Source organism: Silene latifolia, chromosome X (assembly GCF_048544455.1).
Source record: "Silene latifolia isolate original U9 population chromosome X, ASM4854445v1, whole genome shotgun sequence".
NCBI lineage: Eukaryota > Viridiplantae > Streptophyta > Magnoliopsida > Caryophyllales > Caryophyllaceae > Silene > Silene latifolia.
Window position 1 is genome coordinate 255,941,805 of NC_133537.1, and position 16,063 is coordinate 255,957,867.

Below are 16,063 nucleotides of genomic sequence, written 5' to 3' on the forward strand. Positions count from 1 at the left end.
CTACACACTCAGGTGTGTAGCCCTGCCAGATTATCCATCGCAACTGATACCGTCGTTAGGTACCAAAAATAGATACCTAAGTACAACTAACAGAAGCTAGCGGTAAGTAGGGTCGATCTCCACATGGAGGCTAAGTATCTATCTGCTAAGCACGTCTGTCGGGTCACAATTAGGGGGTTTTAAATTTGTTTTCTAAACTACTGAAGATATAAAGCAAGAGCAATAAAGTGGAGAGCAATAAAGGCGAGAAAAAGCTAAGATTGATCAGATAAGGAGAGGTATGTCAGGATTTTGGTTCACCATGGCAGTTCACTAACTCAGTCATAAATAGTCTAGACAATCTACTGTGAGAAGGGCAAGGGAAAGGTCCTTCCGGTCCGCTATCCACCCTAGATTAAAACTAACTTAACTTTCGTCCTCATTAGGGTAGTCTACTGTTCATAGCAGGTCTGTTCATTCCAATCTTCCGATCTAGGAGCGAATTTAACCAGATTAAAGTCGTATAGAAGCGTGCACTCAACTAAACATATTACAGTTATATTGCTATGGTCACAGGTTCTCACAATTTATCATCTAACCTATTCACGACATCGTCACATTACTACCATGGCTCCCCTAATCCTAACATAAAATGATTAGCTACTCATGCTATCAAATTTAACAGCAATAACGATGAATATGCTAAGAGAAGACATACTAAAGAGATAATAAAGATGATTCGTATACTAGCAATGATAACAATAAAATAGAAATTAAAAGACAATAAAGAAGAACAATAATTAAAAGCAAGCAAAGAATTAGATTAAGGGAAAGAGAATGATTACAAAGTATGAATCCGGGATGAAGAGAAGCAAAGTAAATTTCAGCAGTAATTAGAAGGGAAACAGAGATTAAGGGTAAAGTATGAGTTGCAAAACGTAACTATGACCTAATCTCGACTTCCTTTATATAGAGAAGTCATTATTAACATAAAAATAAACCTAAAACTGATTAAGAAACCCCTATATAATAGCTAGTCACTCGATCGAACCCTTTTATTCTTCTCGATCGAGTGATTCTCTAGAAAAACCTTTCGATCGAGCAACTGGGGCTCTCAATTCCAAATTAGCCCACTTCTATCGAGTTCAAAAACCACTCGATCGAACACCTGCATCTGCCAAACTACTTGATCGAACTATAAAAGCTCTCGATCGAGCCTCTTCCACTTAAAATAGCCTTGACTTTGTTTGGTTAGCTTCCTAGGACCTCCTTCACGCTTCCCGAGGTACGTCTTCTGCTCTAAAATCTCCATATCCTCAAAATGTATGCTAAGAAGGATGAAAAAGGCGCGATTCCACTACTTTAAGGTCCATTTCTGCAATTAAGACAAAGCAAACCAAAGTAGCCAATTCGGGGCATTTTGCAATACAAAGCAACGAAAATGGCATAGAAATGCGTGCAATAAGAGGCTAAAAAGTCTATATAAATTGCACGTATCAAATCTCCCCAAACCGAACCTTTACTCGTCCTCGAGTAAACTAAATGCAAACTAATGGAACGGAAATGAAAACTCAGAGCTAGCTATAACTTGTCCACTTAAACCATTTAATGCAATCAAAACTAACAGTTATAGCTACAACAGTCAAGCGAAAACGAATTGTATGATGTCTATAAATAAGCTGACCTATCGACCTTACAAGACCTTTAAAATCGGACTCTCACGGGTCACTCCTCTCTCATGAAGCAAAGGGTGAATGTAAATGTGTAAGAGAAGAAAAGGAAAAAAAGTCATTCACCTAAACTGCGACCCATATAACATGCATGCAACAAAAATGATAGACGATTCTAATCACCAAACATACATTCCAACCAACAATGTCCATCACAGCCGAGGGCTTACAAATAGTTATGGGAAAGTGAAGCTACAGGTAAGAAAAGGGAAAATGATTATGGGGTATGTGGAGGTAGAGCGTCAAGCTAGAACCTAAACAAAACCATACAAGACCATCCAATTCTCAGCTGATTAGAAAATAAAGCACATACGCCCTTCGTTGGCGCAAAACTCACTAACCAAACACAACAACAACTCCTCAAATGATATAGAATAAAACATAGGAGTAAGACCGTCACAAACTTCCCTTTTTTAAATGGTCTTTCTTTTTCATTTTCCAACTTTCTTTTTTTTCTTTTCTTCCTTTCTTTTTCTGTTTTCACGCTTTTTTTTTCTTTTTTTTTTCTTTTTCCATGCTTTTCTCTCATTTTCCTGCCCACGTTTCTTTCTTTTCTACCAACTCCATATGAATAGGAACAAACCAACTCGCAACAATGAGATATATACCACAAAAAGTACACTAAACTAGCTTGACAAGCAGGCTTAATTTGGGTGTAGTTAATGGGTCAAAAGGCCAAGTTTGACTAATATGGAGTTAAAAGGGTGAAAATGAAAGAAAGAGGAAATTTGCAAGCACCTCCCTGCATGTGACACCGACCACAAACCCGAATGTATGCAAGCAAAAAGCAATCGAATTTCATAAAAGTGCAAATTGATGAACATGTTATGCAAAGAGTACTACTCTTAAATTCCTACATGAACTGGTCATGAATAACACCAGTTATACGGCTCTAATAACCTAGAAATTATAAAGTAGTTTGCCAATTTTATCAGGTCAAGTCTATATGATCAGCTATATTTTAACATTAACTCGTAGATTATGCGCATGACTAAGCTAATAACTACCAATTAGATGCAAGGCTAAGTGAAATGACAAGTTAAAGTGCAAAATCATCACGGAAATCTACCATTCCGACTCAACCTATATGCAAAATGAAACGTGAAAATTTATTGATTTTTTCGAAATTTTCTATTTTTTGTGATTTTTATTATTTTTTTGAAATAAAATACAAATGCCAGCAGAAAAGTAAATGTGAATGCAAAACAAATGCAAATGCAGACTCAAAGGATGCAATACCCTCCCCAAACCAAAACGGACAACGCCCTCGTCGTCCTCCAGCATACACCAGCAGTATATATAGGGAAACGGGATAAAACAAACAATAAATGAATGAATATAATAAATAAATAAGGAGATGAAAATAAAAAGAAAGAGCAGAAATACATACAAAATATACGAACTTCCCCAAACCAGCCAGAAAACTGGGGAAGTGAGTAGACCAGCAGCTACTCGTCAAGAGGCTCCTCCTCCTCCTCCTCACCCACCACCGTGTAGTCAGGATCTTGCTCCTGCTCCCGTCTCCTCCTCTCGTCAGCTCGAGCTCTCTCCTCCTACTCAGCTGTGTCCGCCTCGCTCTCTGGCTGCGGGTACCCCTCCGCCGGGAACTGGTAGAAAGAAGGGTGTGGCCAGCCCTCAGGAACGGGACGTCCTCTCCTCATGTGGTAGTCGTACAGAGGAAACAAGGCAAGTTCCTGGTCATGCTCCATATGAGCCTGTCTCCTGCACATGTCAAGGAGCAAAGCATCACGACGTCCTTGGTCCATGACCTCAGGCGCCTCAAAGGGTGGAGGAGGAACAAAGTTAGACAATAGAACCGGCTGTATATTAGAAGAAGTAGGGATAGGGGTCAGTGTAGGCGTGGGCGTGGAAGTCTGCCCAGCCTCAGTCGGTGTGGACCCCTCTCCAGTCTCAGGTCTCTTCCGCTACTTAGGAGCGGAAGTAGTGGGAGGAGCGAGTGTAAGTTGGTAGGAAGGAAGGGGTGGAGGCAACCAACCCGTCACAGTGGCCAAAGATGTAAGACGGGGTAGGTCGGGAAACGGTAAGGTCACGAATTCGGAACCACAGATCTTCCAAGTGCGCTGATCCTTAGCGAACCAAAACATCACCTGCAGGGCGCTAATATCTAAATCCGCTTCCTTATCTAAGTGCGGCAGACCACGGGGAAAGTCAGGGAAGAAAGAACGTGAAAGGTAGGAGGCTATGCCTCCACAGATAATCGTGCCCGTCGTCTTCTGCCCGACAGCATTAAAATGCTGAGCTGTTAAGTAAGCAATGTTAAAAACAAAGGGGCCACAGCTATCATTGTTTAAATAGTCCCCCAAAATCGACAACTCAACATTATTAATATTGTTAGGCTCTTTACGTCCAAAAATCGTCCCGCCAAGGAGACGCAAAAAGTAACGGGCTGGGGGAAGGTGAATGTGAGCCAGCCTACGCTGCTCAAAGGGAGTCTGTGCCAAGGTAGGCCAAAGTAAGCGCAGGACCTTCCGAGGAGAGTCCTGATGGCCGTGAGAAGACAAACCTAACCGCCTCCCAAACTCAGCTAAGGTCCAAGAAGTGGTCCGGTTAAACAGTCTAAAGGAGACACAAGAGCTCTCCGGTTCAGTGTCATATGCACCAGCTGAAAAGGTAAAGGAGCTGGAAAACTCCAGGGTCAGCTGCTCGTAGGTCAGTGCATGCATTGTGGTCAACCCGGTCATCCCTGTCCCGTTCAACAACTCAGCAATAGGCTCGTAAATCCCCAGTCTCTCAAGTGTGGTCTTACATAAAAACTTAGTAGAAACCATGTCACAGCGCATTAAATTTTTAAAACGTTTACGATGAATAGAATTCACGAAACGTACCTAAGGAAAGTCTGGAAGCGGGTCCAAGGAGTCATCGGCAGGGAACGTGGCAGCAGCACGTCCAGCAGCAGGCGTACCTCGTCCTCGACCCCGTCCTCGTCCAGCAGCAGTAGGCAGTCCAGGGGTGCGACCTGTGACTGGCCGACTGGGAACAAGCGCAAAAGAGGGAGCTATAGTGACAGACGTTGACGACGCAGCAGGGGTCGTCACCGAGGAAGGGACAGTACCAGTAGTGGTAGCAGCAACAGTAACATAAACAACAACAGCAGGGCTAGTGACGGTGGCAGAAGCAGGGACCACCGTCTCAGAACGAGATGGGGTAACAGTATAACTAGTAGAGGGCATGGTGTTACTATCCATCCTAACAATCAAATAAGTCCTTAATCAGTCAATTTAGCAATTAAAACACGATTTTCCCCAATTTTTCGAAAATTTTCAAAACCCTAGCCCTTAATTAGATCGAAAATAAGCAATTAATCAACAAGAAACAAAGGGGAAAAGAACTTACTTGACAAATACCCACAAGAAGATGCAAAACAATCGACAAAACCGCAAGAAAATAGGCGGATTAAAAGCGACTCGAGCAAACCCTAATTCCCCAATTAAACTGCAAACAGGACGAATTTGAAGGTGAAGGGTGAGGGCTTTTGTCGAATTATAAGCAAGGAAAGTAATGTGGGTGTTGAATTTGGCAATGGGTAAGAACAAAGGAGGATTGGGGATTTTTAGAGGGTTTTATCGTAAAAATAAAGGGAGAAGAAGAAATAGAATGAAAATAGAGGGAAAAAGAAAGACTCCATGCGTGATATAGGCCTTAGTCACTCGATCGAGTGATTTGAAACCACTCGATCGAGGACCTCTTCATTCATTCTACTCGATCGAGGACTCCCCTTTTTGGACCATTCGATCGAGGACCTTAACCTGTTCGATCGAACAATTTACCTGGGCATTCCTCTCGATCGAGTACAAAAAGTACTCGATCGAGTTGGTTTCCTTTGGCACGCATCCCAATGCAATAAATCTTCCCCAAACCTGTTGGAGCTTGTGTCCTCCACAAATTAGTGTGATAACATTTATAAATCTCTTATAGGTTCACAAGGGTATACTTCGTACTATATCAGTTGATTAACGATTACCTAATAACGGTTGGCTTGCTAGAAAGTTTGACGTTATTATCATACTGATGGCGGTGATCAACTGGTCCCTAAAAGTCACACCTAAAGGATGTGTTTGAGAGATGTGATTATGGAAATGTAATCACATTGATGCCTTATATGACTAAAAGGTTAGTCCATGTAATTGACTAAACAGTTAGTCAATGTGTTGATGAGACGATTATTTAATTTAATTAAATAATATTAGCTGAGACGAATTAACTGTCAATTCGTAAATTGAATATAATATGTTATATTTAATAAATGTATATAATGTTAGCTTAAACGAATTAAGATGTTAATTCGTAATTAAATGTAACCAGTTATATTTAATTAGCAAATTATAAATATGCGATATTTATAGTTAAAGTATATATTATACGATATTGTCATAATAAATTATTACTGACCCTATTAATAAATCAACTGCAAGCTGATTTAATCTCATCAGTTTGGTAGGTGGATAAACCGAAAATAAGAAGAATATACCTCTTATTTTCGGTTGGTTTGGCCGAAATTTAGGAGAGAAGATATCTCCCCTTGACTTCTCTTATTTCGGTTATAATAAGAGAGTAGGAGATTATTTTCTTGACCTAATTTTTGACCTAGCACACTCTCATCAAAACAAAACACAAAACCCTAAATTAATTAAGAGAATTTGGGGATGTATTCTAGCAAGAACAAAGGCATATCTCATATCATCTTGGGTGCAACTGATAGGAGAATATCATTGCGATATTGTTCTTAGGCCATATTTGCTAAGACCGAAGGTTATTTCTTAATCCCTCTATTTTGTTTATGCTATTTCATTTATGACTAGTTTTCATATTTATAATTTCGTTATAATCCGTATAATCTTAAAGGAAGTATACCGATATTTCCTACAAAACCTACATAAAAACACATAGAAATACTTCCCGCAAATACCAAATTCACAAAATACGCAGTCTATATTCGGTTTTATGCTAAAACTAACGACGCTATTGTCTAACAGTCTAAAACACAATTAAAATGTATAACGGAAATTCAAATTACAAAGTTTTACAACGGGGCATTCCCCGCGCATCTTCCAAAACACTGTAGTAGGAAAGGGCTTTTGACTGGAGGAGGTCCCTTCAGCATCGCAGACCGTCCTCTTGGATCGCCATGAGCTCAAACTTGAACTGATAGAGGGAGAATAGTTCGCGTCTACATACGCCTTCACTTTCTTCTTCCCTTTAACACTCTTGTTGGCATCATCATTTGCAGCATTCCCATCGCTTAACTTGACTTTCACTGCACCATGACCGACAACATCTCCAGTATCCACTCTGTGTGTACCTGCAGCAAGGAAAACAACAGAATGGTCCTCCTTTTTGCTCTCAATCTGAGGCGGAGGTGTCACTATAGCAGCACAATATTCAATATTTTCAGCTGAAGAGTCTAAGTCTGGGTCTATAGAGGGTAAGGCATTGCAAGGTTGAGCTTTCATAGAAGCCATACGAGGTTTGGACTAATAAAATGTCAGCTCCTCATCACCCACCTAGAAAGTAAGGGTCTTTCCCCGACATCAATTACCGCGCGAGCAGTAAATAGGAATGGTCGTCCTAAAATAATAGGAGTATAAGAGTCTTCGGGTATGTCTAAGACCACAAAATCAACGGGAATAAAGAATCTTCCGATTTTTACAGGTATGTCCTCTAAGACACCTAAGGGCCGTGATATACTACGGTCAGCCATCTGAACAGTCATATTGGTGCAATTAAATTTGGTCAAACCCAGTCTCTTAGCGAGAGACAAAGGTAAGACTGATGTGACCAATATTTGAGCATATTTAGTCCCCGAATTAGCCTTGTTCCTATGCTTTTTAGTGCATAATGGGGTCATTTACTATATTTAGTCTTTCGTTTTGCATATTCTTTGAGGTTTTGTTTCCTTGGTAGGAGAGGAGTGCAAACCTTGCATTTTCATGGCAAAAAGGAGCTAAATTGATCGAATCTAATGACCAAGCATCAAAGTGAAGACAAGACAAGAAGGCCTATGTAAATAATGTAGTAGATGGGCAATGATGAGAAGATCCTTGCATCCCCAACAAGATCCTTAAGGATTGTTGGAAGAAGAAAAGAAGAAGAAGCTTGCTGAGCTACTATCCGGGCGTCTTGGCCACGGGACGAGCGTCCAGGCTGGCTACAATCCGAGTGTCCCGTGGCCCTCTACAATCCGAACGTCTCATGCCTCAGGCCGCTCGGATTCCTTCCCAGTGCAAGCCGTCTCCTCCTCAGTCCACGTGGGATGCGCATATTCCTTAAAGACTAGCGAAGCGGAGATGAGCATCTCCTTCGAGAGGAACACTTCCTCAACTTTTCTTAAGGGTCTTAATCGTCATTTAAGCCCTTAGTAACCCTAATTTATGTACCTAATCCTTAGTATAAATACCCCATTGTACTAATTAGATTATCATGTTCTTCTTATGCAATCTTAATCTCATTTTAATCTTGTAATCAAATTTTAATTAAGCACTAATACAAATCTCATTTCCTTAAATTCTCTATTGTTTATCATTTATTTTGGGTAATTGAAGATTATTTGGGGTTTATTTGGAGGATTGACAACCTTCCAATCATTCATCAAGTACTTCTATTATGCTTTGCTTATTATTTTGGAATCATCATTAGGTATAATTCTCTTAATCCCTTTTAAATTATTGTTAATCATCTTCATTTATTCATCATGTTTTGTCTTGCTAGTATGATTGACAACCTTGTTAGCATGTTAAACTTGATAATGAGTGAGTAATCCTCTTAACTAGGGTTAATGGGGAATTAGGGGGAACCAAAATGGGGGATGATTCATGCTTAATCTAATATGTTTACATAATTTATTTGCTTGCTTGTTGTGATCTCAACTTATGCACATGTTATGTTTGATGAAATGCGAGCCTATGAATCCTTGCATTTTTTACCCATCACTTACCTTTTCAATGAGACTTGTAAGACATAAACCAACTCGAGTCTCATTAGACCATGCATATAGTTGAGTAGGGAGGATTAAGTCGACTTGTAGGTGTTGTACAATCTAATCGATTCGGCTCCGGGACCCAAACCTTCCTAGGATTGTAAGATATAAACCAACTCGATCCTATCACAACAATAATTGCTTGCTTATAATTTGAGAATATGTTTGTATGATCAATTCCCATGAATCCCCTATGAACCCATGACACCCTAGTGCTTTTAATCAATTGTTTACATCTCATTTTAATCGTCTTGCTTGTTTACTTACATTGTTATTTAGTTTAGTGATCTTCTTATCTCAACCCAAATTGTGACACCCTTAGACACCACTACTTGCAATCGAAAATCCTACATCAATACCCGTCCCTTGAGATCCGACCTTTACTTACCTCTTTACTAATAGTAGAGTAGTTTGTGAAGTTATAAATATTGTTTTGGTCTAGGTGCTCCTAACGACAAGTAACCGAAAACGATAGTCTGACCAAAGACACTCACGCTAGCTCCTAAGTCACATAGCGCATTATCAATTAAATGGGTCCCTATATGGCATGGAATCGAAAAGCTACCTAGGTCTTATTGTTTGGGTGATGTCTTATTCTGAACTAAGGCGGACCCTATTTCAGTCAAAGCTACCGTTTCATGGTCACTAATATGCCTCTTACGCGTTAATATTTCTTTCATAAATTTCATGTAAGTGGGTACCTGGGTAAGCAGTTCGGCGAATGGAACATTGACATGAAGGCTCTTTAAAATATCAGCAAATTTTCCGAACTGTTGTTCGGCCTTCTTGTTCTGCAATCGCCTCGGAAAAGGAACCGTGATAGGAATTTCCAACCCCGTATTTCTTTCTGCCAACGTCTCAACAGGATCGTCATCTTTCTTACTCGATCGACCCCTTTTTCGTCTCGATCGAGGTCTTTCAGCAGCAATATCATTTGATCGATCACAATCAACAACTCGATCGACGTCCTCTTTATCAGCATCACTCGATCGAGATATGAATTCACTCGATCGAGCAGTTTTCTCAGCAATTTCATTCGATCGAGGACTATCCTCTACTCGATCGAAGTCTTCAAAATCAGCCTTACTCGATCGAACAACAGCTTCACTCGATCAAGTAATATTCCTAGCGTTTCTGCTCGATCGACCACCAGAGATGAGTCGATCGAGGATTTTCCTCAGATTCATCATAGATTCGTCCATTGACGACTGTTCACTCTCAGCAACAACAGGTCTCGGGTCTGATATGTCCTCATCAGTCGACATTTTGGGTCCTTCATAGGAAAGACCGCTTTGCAAATTTATCAGATTAATCGTCTCATGTTGGTTCTTATCAGGTTGAGACGGTAAATGACCCGGCTTCCTTGAAGATTGGTTAGGCGCGAGTTGAGCAATTTGAGACTCAAATGACTTTATCGACGCATCTTTCTGTTGGTCACTCTTCTGCAACTAAACAGTCAATGCTTGTCTCATTGACTTCAACTCGGTCATCTCACTAACACCACTTGAGGAAGCACCTTATTGCAGCGGTGGTAAGGGTGGAGGCTTTTGAAAGCCTTGTTGAGCTTTGTGAGGAGGAATGAATGGTTGTTGCTGTTGTGGAGGTGAAGGGTTCAGCACGTTCTAACTAGTCCATCTCAAATTAGGATGGACTCCACTCTGATTGTTATAATAGGAACCTCCTTACCTATATTGTTGAAAGGCAAGAACTTGCTCCTTCTCAGTTAGACAGTCTATAGCAGTGTGACCGTCATTACTACCGCACCTCTCACATAAAACGGCTTTTTGTCTAGTCAACAAGTGAACCGTCTGTTGATCACCAGCATTCTGCAATTCCAACTTATCGAAACGGGAATTCATGGCTTCAAGCTGAGCTACAACTGCATTATCAACAGAATTAACTGTTTGAATACCATCTCTCGGGTTCCCATACTCAGCACAATGGGTAGCCATCTCCTCAATGATTCCCAATCCCTTGTCATCATCAATATTCTTCTGAAATCGCCCATTTGATGAGGCGTCTAAAATAGCACAGTGGTCGTCATACAACCCATTATAGAACTGGTTGCACAAGAACCACTGATCGAAACCATGATGAGGAAGAGACTGCATCAACTTCTTAAACCAGCACCAAGCTTCAAAGAAGTTCTCATCTGGTGCTTGCTTGAAACTTGTAATTTTTCCTCTCAGCTGATTAGTTCATTGTGGAGGAAAATACCTTTTATAGAAGGCAAGGGCCAGGGTCTCCCAGTTGGTGATCCCAGCCGCGGTTCTGTCAAGATCTGTGAGCCATTCTCGGGCTCCATCTGTTAAAGAGAAAGGAAATAGGACCTCCTTAATCTTGTCCTGAGTCACTCCCTTAGTAGCGGGAATGGTTGAGCAATAGTCTGTGAAAACTTCCATATGTTTTCGCGGATCTTCACCCGCCACGCCCCGGTACAGATTTCTTTTGACCAAATTGATGTAAGATGGCCGAATATCAAATGTGTTCCCATCCTCGATCGCAAGTTTGAAACCTTTAGGGATTGAGGCAGCTGTGGGCTCAGAGTGACTCGCGATATTAGGCATTTTCACTGGACTAACGGCAGGAATAGATTTATCTTCTTCACAAGACGGGTCTTCTGCAAATAAAAAGTGTTCTAGCTCGGGTTCAAAAGTACTAAAGGCTTCCTTTTGAATCTTCCTCTGCAGTCTCTGTCTATAACGAAAGGTCCTTTCTGGTTCAGGATCAGCTGGAACTAACTCTGACCTGATAGACCTGGGCATAAATAGCACTGGAGAAATAAATAAGAACTGTCTCAAGGAATAAAAATTCCCTGAGACTGAGAGAGACAAACGAAACAAAAAACAGATAAATAGGCCATTGCCTCCTCGGCAACGGCGCAAAATTTGATACCCTCGTTAGGTACCAAAAATAAATACCTAAGTACAACTAACAGAAGCTAGCGGTAAGTAGGGTCGATGATCTACACAGGGAGGCTAAGTATCTATCTGCTAAGCACGTCTGTCGGGTCACAATTGGGTGGTTTTAAATTTGTTTTCTAAACTACTGAAGATATAAAGCAAGAGAAATAAAGTGGAGAGCAATAAAGGCGAGAAAAAGCTAAGATTGATCAGATAAGTGTCAGGATTTCGGTTCACCATGGTAGTTCACTAACTCAGTCATAAATAGTCTAGACAATCTAATGTGAGAAGGGCAAGGGAAAGGTCCTTCCGGTCCGCTATCCACCCTAGATTACAACTAACTTAACTTCCATCCTCATTAGGGTAGTCTACTGTTCATAGCAGGTCTGTTCATTCCAATCTTCCGATCTAGGAGCGAATTTAACCAGATTAAAGTCGTATAGAAGCGTGCACTCAACTAAACATATTACAGTTATATTGCTATGATCACAGGTTCTCATCATTAATCATCTAACATATTCACGACATCGGCACATTACTACCATGGCTCCCCTAATCCTAACATAAAAGGATTAGCTACTCATGCTATCAAATTTAACAACAATAACGATGAATATGCTAAGAGAAGACATACTAAAGAGATAATAAAGATGAATTGTATACTAGCAATGATAACAATAAAATAGAAATTAAAAGACAATAAAGAAGAACAATAATTAAAAGCAAGCAAAGAATTAGATTAAGGGAAAGAGAATGATTACAAAGCATGAATCCGGGATGAAGAGAAGCAAAGTAAATTCCAGCAGTAATTAGAAGGGAAACAGTGATTAAGGGTAAAGTATGAGTTACAAAACGTCATTATGACCTTGTTGGAATATGTGTCCTCCGACAATAATGCGATCACAACTGTTGATCATGTTGATCACATGTTTAAATCTCATTTTAAGAATACATCTGGGATGTAATATTTTACAGTCAACTGGTCCACACATATCGGTAATGATTGGCTGACTAGAGTTTGACATTACTGTCGTGCGACGGTGGTTATCAGTTGATCCCCTTAGGTCATACCTATAGGAAAATACTCTTAATTGATTATTTAATTAATCGTATGCCGATACGAGTTAATTAAATTGCTTAAAATTGACGGGTGATATTGTGAGTAAAATTAACGTTCTTATTGTAATTCGATTATATTAGATACGGTCTAAGTAATTGAATTATTTTATTACTTAGATAAAATTATTGTTTACGAAACAATTGAAATTGAATGAACAATTTATTATAAATACAAGACGTTGTGATTTATAATTCAATAAACTATTTTGGTACAAGTAATTACGAATTACTAGTCGATTTTGTATATGACATATTTTTATTAGTATGTTGATTTTTAATGGGTTAAAAATGCATAAATGTGAGACATAAACATGTAACATGCTACATGTGACATTGTGACAAATTTGACAAATTGACAAAGATAAAATGGAACCCATTTTATCTTATATATACCGAAATAATGGAGGGAGTATGAGAATTAATATTGTGTTTTTATTTTAAATAGGAACATGATTATTACCTCTAGGGACTAGCCTTGCATGCCTATTTTCTTGGGTAGAAAAACAAGCCCATGCATAGGGCACTCTTCCCCCTCCAACCGGTTTTGGCATGAGAAAAAGGCAAGGGTTTTTCCTCTCTATTTCATTCATTCATTTTTGATATAGAATTTCTAGTGTAAGAAATTACTATTATTCTCTCTACATCTTATGAAAATTCTAGAGAAATAAACTTCACAAATACTCCCTCTTGAACCGATTTTTCAAGAGCAAAAGTTGTAATTTTTGTGTCAATTTTATAGTAAGACTTATATTATTTCTAGTACAAAATAATATTAGTTATTAAGAGGTTTCCTTGGGTATATGCTTTTGGGAGAGATTCTAAACTTGAATCTTGTTCATCCATTATTGGAAAGCTCAAGAACTAACAAGAAGGAGATCTTGTTGGTGCCCATAAAACCGAAATCATATAGTAAGAACAATGATTTCTTCTCTTATCTTATTTATGTTTGCATGCATAAGATCTAGGTTTAATTTTATGACTAAATTAAAATGTCACATATATGAATATGTAAATTAATTAGATAAATATTTTATAACAAGCGGTATCAAGAGCCTTAGGTTGTTTGCATGCAAATCGGTTATTGTTTTTCCGAGTTATACGATTAACAAACAAAACTTATAAATTTGTGTTTATTATGAAATATCACGAAATTTATTTGCATATTAAAGTTTTTGGTCCTAAAATGTATTTAGGATATTTTGGTTTATTTATGGATTTTATTGTTCATTTTATATAATAATGGCATTAAAATGTGATTTTTATGATAAAAATGTCATTTTTGGACTAAAAATAGCTAAACTTCGATTTTTCCTGTGGTTTTTGGATATGTTTTCACATATATTATCTACTGATGGCCTGTAAATGTTCATAATAAAATAAGTTGTTATACTCGAAATATGGATTTTTTGAGTTAAAATCGTATTTAAATGGAAAATAGGTTAATATGAGTTATATTTCGAATCTGGTCATAGAAATTTAGTATGTTGTAACATGTAATTTTACAAGATGTGTGTAAAATATTTGGCTATAATGAAGTCTTTTTGCATGATTTATGAATTTTTGATGAAAAATCACATAAATAGTGACTTTAATTAGTAAAAATTGCTAAAACATACTTCATGACTAAATAAAAATGTCACATATTGCATTTTATCATATATTTCAGATTTAAAAGTGAAAAGTTAATAAAAATATTTTTTTTCTCATATTTTATGGTAGTAATTGATAAATCCGATAAACCGCAACATTGTTTTTCTCGATAAATTTTCAAAATTTTAACCTATGTTTTTAGCATTATGAGTATCATGATACTTTTCCAGAATGTTGATGAGTTTAAATTTCAAATTTTGAAATTATTTGAAAATTTTTATGATTTAATTTGAAGTTTATGGCAAAATTATGTATTTTGAGTCCATTTATGAACAATATTAAGAAATATAAGTTAATTATTGTCAAATATTAGTGAAGACTAATTTTGAGTCCTAATATGGTTAGGGTAATTAACTTGTACATAAATATGAATTTATGTAATTATTGTGATTTTAAAAGGTTAAATCACGCAAATCCGTAAAAACCTATTAATATACGATATTGACTCCTTAAAGGCGATTTAGCATAAAATTGGACATGTTCATACATATTATAATGCTGCATTTTAGTTATGATTGTCATATTTTAATTTTATGTAATTTTTGAATTATGTAATTTTACTTAGTATGGCCTTAGTTTTAATTGGTATTGCCCGAAATGTATGGGAATATCGATTCGGTTGTAATTTATTGTGATCTCGTATCACCGTTTTGTAATTTAATAGATTTATTTTTATTTTTAATTACAAATGTATAATAGGAAATTATGTAATTTATTATGTAATTTATTTATTCCGGAGTTCCTTGAAGACGGTGCCACTCGAGAAGGCGATCCATTAAAGAAAGTATTGCCTTGAAATGCGTGCCAAGACCGAAGTTCAAGGGACCAAAGGAGTTGGTTTCCGAATTTGTAATAGTTTATTAGATTTACTATTCTAGGAAGGCCATACTAGGATTTAATTTATGCTTTGCATTTTATTTATATGTCGCATGCATCGCTAAATCACCATAACTAAACATGCATTTTAAATCGAGTTTATCGACCGTGTCAATTACAATTATCATAGTTCACCGCTTTAGTTCACTTAAAACATGATAGATAATAAATTGACATGACCTCTCGCTAAAAATAAACAATTGAGACTTAGCCTTACAAAAAAGTAGAAACATGAAAACCTATTTCGTGAGGGAGTGCACTAGGCTACACTGGGGTACAAACCTTGTTACGTAGGGGAAGTGGGTGATAAATGTCTATCCACCGAATTCATGTTGATGAGGAATTTATCGCGTGCCCAAGTTAATGTGGGTTTGGATCATGGACACATTTATTCGAAATTTGGATTGAGCTCAACGGAAGTATTCGTGATCGTAGTTGCATGTGTTCCGGGCTAAAGATAAATGTTAATGTAATTTTATCGACCAAGAGTTCTAAAAGTAGAATCGATTAAAGAGTTAATCCACCGTGTTATATTGATAAGGGATTTATCGGCCACACCGTGACCAAGTTAATATGAATTTGGACTTTTAAATCATTTATCATAGTTGGGTAGAGGTCACTATGTAAATGTTTTACTTGTTATTTACAAGTATTAATAAAACGATAAATGTTAAGTTTTCCACTATTCCGTTATCATATTGTTCTATTTCTTTACCACAATTCATATACGATATCATTTCGATTTTTGATTCAAATCTCTATTAAAACATCGTAACTAAAGACAAATATGAATTTGCTTCTAAAACCTCATA

The 16,063-nt window shown here is 37.8% G+C and overlaps 1 non-coding gene across 1 annotated transcript; it reads left to right on the forward strand.

The window, feature by feature from the left end:
- The first annotated feature begins 10,788 nt into the window (after positions 1 to 10,788).
- Positions 10,789 to 10,894, forward strand: LOC141625664 (small nucleolar RNA R71). Its single transcript, XR_012535433.1, has one exon. It is a non-coding gene; the product is annotated as a small nucleolar RNA R71 (small nucleolar RNA).
- Positions 10,895 to 16,063: the final 5,169 nt, after the last annotated feature.